Source organism: Diadema antillarum, unplaced genomic scaffold (assembly GCF_040938485.1).
Source record: "Diadema antillarum isolate AM-2024a unplaced genomic scaffold, OU_Dant_1.0 scf00000167, whole genome shotgun sequence".
Classification (NCBI taxonomy): Eukaryota; Metazoa; Echinodermata; class Echinoidea; order Diadematoida; family Diadematidae; genus Diadema; species Diadema antillarum.
In genome coordinates, this window is record NW_027271056.1 from 218,335 (window position 1) to 227,107 (window position 8,773).

An 8,773-nucleotide genomic window follows, 5' to 3' on the forward strand; every position below is an offset into this window, starting at 1 on the left:
GTCGTATAGGGTTATGGTAATGTGTTCGCACTACTATTACATAATTGTATTCTGTCATTGTGGTGCTATCCGGGCACCTCCCCGCACTGGACCGGCTTAGGATCTAGTATGACACGATTCGAAGATTTATCATCAATTTAATCCTATCAGTACATATTCAGTAAAGTGATATCAGTCTACATGTTTTATTGTTGAGACTTACCTGATACGTGTATCTAATACAGTTTGAAGTAGACAGGATAGTGATCGCTTACGTCCTCAGCCTGTGAAAAAAGAAACAAAGCCACAAACAACGAATCAATAAAGTAGTAATCACAACATAGAAGCAATCATGTAGGATGTTTTACTTAAGTCAAATTTATTTGATATACTCGCAAGATAATTGAAACATCGAGCAATGCTGGACAAATAGCAGGAAACCTACAACGGTTATAACATATCATTCAATCATTTGAAGTATTGACATATTAAAATTGTTGTCAATACCGATCAGTTGCTTATGATGATGCTCTCCTGTATTTCTGTTATAGTGAGAGCTGCTTTATTTGCATTTTGAAGGGCAGGTTCATGGGATTCCATGTTTGCATATGCATAAAATAACACTTGCTCGTTTTCATTTTGCATTATCATGGAGTAATATCAGATTTTGAATTAAACATTTATCTGTTTCAACTGTTAAGATTCAAATTATGTAAAACTCAATTAGTTCGTTCAATTGACTTTGTGTTACATTTATGTAAGAAAATGAAATTCAGAAATAAAACCAATCAATTAATCATAACAACAACAACAACAACAACAAAATACAGATCAGTTCCTACTATCAAAAAGCTACCAACGGGTAACAGATATTCATACCAGTTCATATGATAGCCCGTAAGCAGAGTGGAAGTTGAAAACACCGGCACTCCGAGCTCTCCTCTTCATCGACGAGCCAGCGAGAACAATCCTGTGAAATCAAGGAAATAACGTCAACAGACAAATAAATTGAACAAACACATAAACTCAGATGAAAAGCAAAACAGAACAGAAATATACAAGAGAAAATGCATAGTGAAATTTGAGAATGTTATGTTTGTACAATGTTACATGTAGACATACGGTGAAATCGGAAAATTCCAAGAGTTCGGCACCCATCTCTATTCAAATGTCAGAATGCCGTCATTGCAGAACCAGTCACCTGTCGTAGGCACAGTGGGTCGACTTGACCGTGGTGTCGGCCGAGTTGGGGATGAGCCAATCAAAGCTAGTGTCAGTCCAGATGCTGATCTGCGACCACTCACTTGAAGTCACGTAATTACAGTCGGCGTTGAAGTCACCCATCAAGATAGAATTCTGAGATGGAGTACAAGGACAGAGGGACTTTAAAAAATCTTCGCTATCAATATACGATCCTGACCAACCGATTTTCTTAATCTCAGCTTAACTCTTTCTAGACCACAACTTGGATTAAATTCATTTCTATAATACAGATATAGCAAAAAGTCATGGTGTGTAAGAAAAATCGATGAAAGACGGATGTCCATCACCATAATGGTGGGATTTTTTTCGGTTTTTTATTCGCCTCCCATATTTTATGAGACTTATAAGTGAAGATAGTATTCTTTATCCCGTAAGTTTCTTTAATCCGAAAACGAAATGAGGTTCGTAATTCCACAATACGCAAATTCCCTACACCTAGAAGACTGTTAATCCGAAATGAAAAAGGGTTCGTTCAATAATCCGAACATTTGTGTACTGTTATTTGGAAGGTTCGTAAGTCCGATAATAAAAGGTTTGATATTCCGAAGGTTCATTAATTCGAAAACCTTATTTCATTCTCGGAAGAACGCACCTTATTTCATTTTCGGATTAATGAATCCTCGGAATAATGATCCTTCGGAATAACGAACCTCCGATAAGTGATTAGTAGGAAAATAGAATAAAAATGTATTAGATTACAGAGAGAGAGAAAGTACGAAGCAAAATCAAACTGCATTTAATACATTGAAACAAATAGAACGAAACACATTTCATAGACCAAACTACAGCATAGATTTTTTTTTGTTCCATCAACAAAGTGGACGCACATTGACAGAGGAGAAATAAAGGTGTAAGGATCAATGGATTACGATATTAGAATATAAGAATGTGTGTCGTTATGCAGACTGATAATCAAATCACACAAAATGGGTTTCTGCGTAAATCACACTAAAGACAAACACCTCGAAAAAGAACAAACAAACAAACGAAAAAAAGAAATATATATATATATATATATATATATTATATATATATATATATATATATATATATATATATATATATATATATATATATACCGCGTTGCCAAAGCGGGACACGGCCGAGTTATAGACGTTAGTCATCTGATCGAGTTCGTTAACCGCATCGTCGGGTTTGGAGTGCAGACCGATCACGGAGAAATCACCGACACCTGAGAGGGAAAATCAAGGTTTAGGTACAAAATATGAATGGTTTCAAGCTTTATGACAACCTATAGGTATAGTCAATATTCTAGTATGGTAAGAAAAGTCAACAACAAGATTTTTTTCCTATACGCCACCCATAAACCTACTGAATTAATATCAAATGCTTTCAAATGTGAATTCGGTGGTCTTCAACGAAGAAAAAATTGAATGCAATATATGGATTTGATGAAGCCACTTCTTTTGTACTTATCAACTTCCCTTTCTCGGCTCACAAGTTACCTCGTCACCAAAATTGGTGATGTTTCAATATACTTTCGGTAGGTAGAGGTGGAGAAAGGCGGCGGCATGTTTAAATTCCACAATGCCCTGAGAAAAAAAAAAGTAGTATAAAATGATCTGATATTTTGTCCCTTTTTGCGATTATGCGCTCACCAGTAGTAGAGCCAAAAAGCACGACGTATGGCTCTCTCTCGAACAGATCTCCAGAGTCCGAGTATAGGTGAACGAATCTTTTACGCTGAACATGTCCTCTCTATTTAGGGAATTAAGGGACTATATACGGTATACATATCAATGCAATATCATGGAGTTGGACATAACGTGTACTGACGTAAAAAAAACCAACAAAAGCCAAACAAAATTTGATAGACTGAAGCTCGTCCTTTGTGAAATTGAATTACAGTACGTGACGAAGCATCGTAGCGTGATTAGACTAAGCATCGTAGCGTGATTAGACTTTATACATATATATATGTGTATCTATATATATATATATATATATATATATATATATATATATATATATATATATATAATTATCTGAGAACTTCGTAAAAACAAAACCAAACCAAAACCAAAGCCAAAAGTTATGTTTATTTTGCTTTGTTGAGCTTTGTTTCAGGGCATTTGTGCATCGTTTATCCACCGTTCACAATGCTTATGGATAGAGCGAAATCCACTTGATTTGACATCCTTTTTTTTTCTACATTTGACAAATAACAGCGCAATTTAACTTTCAGATACACAATATAAACGAATAATAGATTAAGTGAAATAATGTGTATGTGCAAGATTTTGCATTTTGCGTTTTTTTTTTTATAAACGCAATATCTTTAATACCATAGGATGAAATATAGAGCCACGTATAATGACATGTCATATTGAGATGATACAATATACTTCGAAGTAAGATCGAAATTTGCTAAATCTTACCAGCGAAAGTTCCTTCAAATTTCATGCAAACGAGCAAAACAAACATACATTCAAACAAAGATTTATTCTTGTGTCAAAAGTATATTAGAGGGAGTTATAAGTGTAGACAATGTCTTCTTTATTACAATCTGTGTACCTGCGTTTGCGTTAGGTCCAGGATTGGAGCTTAAGGTTGAGGGAGCTGCATAACCAAAGTCATTCGTATCCCATTTTCAATCTCTTTGAAGTTTTTATTTTCATACCAATACATCGCCACCATATTCTCATCTGCAAATCGTTGATGGGATGACTTTTCTGCTATCTCGTTTTGGTGCTCTTTTTTTTTTTAACAACAGATCTTACCAGAACAAAACAAAACAAAAGTCTGGCTACTGTGGCTTGCACATTTTTCGTGCTTCAGATAGTGCCTATAGAATCTCCATTCAGATTCGACATTATCATGAAAGTCAACATAAATAGACCTAACTAGACTCCTCACGACGTTGAGAATACAATCGTGGTAATTACGTAATCGTATTGATCACTGATGATGGATAACAAATCTCTTGAGTACGCATGGGTTGGACAAGCTAGTTTGTTGACCGTGACAATTTTCATGAAACATGTCAGGCACAAACTCAAGTTCGAAGACAATATTTATGGAGTAAAATATGTGTTTTTGCATTGAGACAGCATTAGATCGCTCGGGTTCAGCTTTGAAATTTACTGTGATATTATGGTCAATGTTTGCAGTGCAATAATCTAGCTACTGAAATTGTGTTATGGCTGTAGTACACACTAAACATGTTGGCCAGGCCAGGCAGAGACTTATCACTAATAAAAAGAAGGTCGAGATGATAACCTATTATGTAAGCGGTGAAACACCTTGCAATTTTCTCACCTATAGAAGTAGGCATACTGTTCTTTGCTCGAGGTACGTCCGACCCGAGGACCAAGGGCCATAGCGTAACTGTGACGCGAATAACTGCAAGAAAACAATATGCACTATATCAGAGTGATGTTCATATTGAACTCCCATTTTCAAGAAACAAGAACAACGGAAAAATAATTTCTCATAAAAATTGTGATATAGTCAGAGAAGACGCTTCAGACGAAGAGTGCTTGGCGTACATAGAGAGACAGTATAGGAATCACTTAATCGTTCCTCCTGCTACTTCAAGAATGGGGCTGTACTATACAGTATGTCCAAAAAAATCACCATCACTTTTTCGTATTGGTGATTCCCAATGTGATTAAACTGTCTAAATGCTACTTCAGGATCTTAAAATATAACATCTTCACTCTATTTAGCAGAAAACCCCATTCAATTTGGTTCAGTAGCTACAGAGAAATGTGGATTGTTGTAAAGTATGTCATGGGTCAGATTCTTCTAAGTTTAGCGCTTGGATCTTCTTAGAACTGCGTATTAATGTGCAAAGATAATGGACAGAACTTGGAAGGAAGGGATTCCTGGCATGCTCTACAAAACGCCTCATTTCTCTTTGCCCACTGAAGCAAATCGAATAGAGTTTTCTGTAAGATGTTGGCAATGAGTTATAGTTCCATACCCTGAAATTGTATTTGGATTGATTCACTATTTTTAAAGTTATCATTGCAGAGGGTCCCTTTGTATTTTTTTTTTTTGGGGGGGGGGGGACATACGGTATAGGCATAAACGTTTAGCACTCCTCACGAAAGGATGAAGAAGGAATGCTCAAAACGTATCTATTTTGTTGTTATTTTTCTTTGCTTTGTTTATGTCAAAGTGCTGTTTGTGAAATGAAAAACAATAAACACACGTTAGAGCTTGATATCATCATTTTGTCACATCGTATTTTTCTAAACCCGCATCTTTATAATTGTATTTCAACTATGCTCAATAATCGAACCTTGCACATTAGATCAGAGCGATTCACACAGATATTTTTGTTCATATTTATAGATTAGATTTTAAGGTAATTCATTTCAGTAAGTGATAATAACCGAGAATTTTGCAGTCATTTAAAATGATTTGTTTTGAATAAGGGAATACACTCATCAACAAAGAGGTAATATGAATTTTACGGGGTTTTTTTTCAGTATTCGTTAGTACATTTTCCTTTACCTGCGTTCTTGTCTATGTTAAAGGTATCGTTTATTCAGGTATGCACATGTTAATGAATGTTTGTTTTTTAATGAACTCGAATTTTTGTATATCTTTTTTTTAATCAAAGTGAAATACAAAATAAAGTTAACGACACAACAGATACATAAACTCACTCGTTGACAGCATTAAGGAGGTTGACAATGGCAGTTCCTGCGGCGTCTCGAATCTCTTGAATCAGAACCATGTCGTACCTTGTGATGATCTTAGACGGGACACAAAATGACAGTGAAGGAATCGTTATATGTTTGGTAAGCTTGATTTTATTTTTACGATGTGTGGAAATGGGATTGCTCAAAGGCAATGCATTCTTGACGGTTGTTGAGTCTCTCTATTTTGCACTATAGTGAACACTCCACAAACTGATATATTTATGATGTTGTTGGTAACAATATGTTATGCATGCTTGCGAATGTAACAGTATGCACTCGTAGTCATCATTTTGTGCCCACGAAAATTTTCAATATAGATTCGTCTCATTTTACATTAGGTATTTATAATGAATTCGGCCGATATCAATCTTAGAAGCCACGCATTATTTGGTGGCAAGTGCCTGCATCATACCTGTAAATTTATACTTTTCATTGGCAGCTTTTGATGAGGTAATAAGAAATCTCTCAATTATTTGAGCGCCATTTTGGTCACACGTAACTTATCAAAATTGCTATTTTTGTACAGTTATGACTTATTTCTAAGGTGGCCACACACTATAACCTATTAGATACAATACTCCTGTTTCTAATTGCTGAGTTCTTGTATTTCTCCTTCATTTTGTACTGATTTGATATATTCTGCCAATTTCATCTCATATTTCGCCATTACAAAACATGCAGTACTATTCAGAAGGTTCCCCCAGTGTAGATTTCATCAACTAACCTGTGTCAGGACATCAACCACTTCAGGTTTGCCCATCTTGGTTTGACCCAGAACCTGGATGTTAAAGGCTGCGATGTCTGCCGAACCGTGGGCTGACCACGCCATTGACGTGGCCAGAAAGAGGACGAGATAGGCGGGGAGGATGGTTGTCATGACGACGCGACGATTCTATAACCCGGTATTGCGTGATATTACAAAGCATATTAAAGGGACTGTACAGTACTGGTTGAGGTGGGAATTCATGTTTTGAACATTCCTAAGTGAAATAATGAAAAGCCTCTTATCAAATATGAAAGAGCATGTAATCTCAAGAAGGATTCAACGTTTATTTGATGAAAATTGGTTTTCAAATGGCTGAGATATCCAAAAAAAGTGCTAATAATAAAAGGCGGCATGCCACAACTTTATTAGGATCTCTTTGCTTCACCTTGTTTTTGGATACTAGAGTATCTCGGCCACTTCAAAACCGGTTTTCATCGAATGAACTTTTGATACCCCTTAGAACTGCATGCTCTTTGACATCTCATAGAGTGGTTTCTGAATATCTCGCAAACGTTAAAAGCTAAATCCTCACCTCGACCAGAACTGCACACACCCTTTAAACGTACTTTTTTTTTTCATGCCTGATATGAACTCTTTTGTATAAGTATGCGGGAGAAGACAACAAGGACAAATATTCATTTCACTAATTTTGACAGCGTTGTTATGCTTTTGGCTCATTGGTGGATTTTCCCTTCTGGCTAAAATAAATATTTTGTAAGTATTTGGTTGATTATAATGAAGGAAAATTAGATTCCATCGTAAACCGCGTTTTCTACAAGACTTTTAAAGAGTCTTAAAATAAACAGTAAGTTGTATAACAGTTGGTAAGTGTGCCATATACAATGAAGCTGGGGTATTCTCAAATCCCTGCTCTTTCGGAAGAAGCTTAAGAAATATCACATCTCTCTATTCTAAACATGGTTGAGTAGCTCGTCTCAAACATAAAGACGCGTTGTGAGTCCGAGAAACCGCATGTCTCCAGTTTGGAGCTGTACGCCTTTTTCTTGATTTTCACATTCTATTATCATAGTGTTAATGAGACAGAATAACATGTTTTGATTATATTATGTATATAACATTATTTCGGTTGCAGGCTTATCAAATGTATGTTGATCACTCTATTTGTAAGAGCTTCTTAAAGTGGCAACATATTTTGGATGATTGAAGTATATTTTCCTCTCAAATTGGCAAAGTTATGGATTTTTCCCTATTTCGCACAGATTTAATGAATGCAATCAGTTTCACCTAGACGTTCTTTTATATAGGATAGGGAATACAATTCGGATTTACAATGTTAATGATCACAGATGATAATATCTGCAGCAAAGGTACAGAGTATGGTGGGTTAAGTGACCATCCTATCAACTCTCCGTCTGATGAAGCCTATAAACCGTGATCCCAAATCCTATAGTCAACCATCATGGGTAACGACACGGCTAATACATAGAGGAACAGATTGTCGACGACTAACTTACCGACTTGCCAGTAGGTTCTGTTCGTCTTTGATGAGACGGACTCGACTAAAATATGCCCCCTTTTATATAGTATCAAGCCTTATCAAACTTAATCTCATTTTCCTGTCGCTAATGCATTATACACACACTGACATATCATTATGTCAAGCGCGCTGAAAAAAAAAATGGTAATGCTCGTCACATCGACAGCTGCCTTCTCTTTCCCTCTCTTTGCCCCACCCCAACCCCATCCCCAACCCCTCTCTCTTATGTAGGCCATTTCGAGATCAGCATGAAAATCAAGTAATAAGATGCGGTTACAATCAGACAATCATTACAGTCATAATACTAAGATGATTATGAAGGAAATTTCTTATCGCGTGATATGACACGCAGTTCGATTTCTAACAGAATTAACGCTCTATAAGATATTGCGATACATTACAAATTGTATACACAAATAAAGTCAGCTATGATTACTTAAGATAGTGATTACAACTTAAAAAGGAACAGTAAAATTATACTTGTCGCAGTGAAGAAAGTTTATAAGATAAGAATAATGGACATATTGAAGGCATCTGATTTACAAGCCACAACTACAAAACGAAAAAAGAAGAAGAATGTAATAATCACTACAG

The 8,773-nt window shown here is 36.0% G+C and overlaps 1 pseudogene; it reads right to left on the reverse strand.

The window, feature by feature from the left end:
- Window positions 1-215: 215 nt before the first annotated feature.
- Window positions 216-6,792, reverse strand: LOC139722582 (deoxyribonuclease-1-like; annotated as a pseudogene).
- Window positions 6,793-8,773: the final 1,981 nt, after the last annotated feature.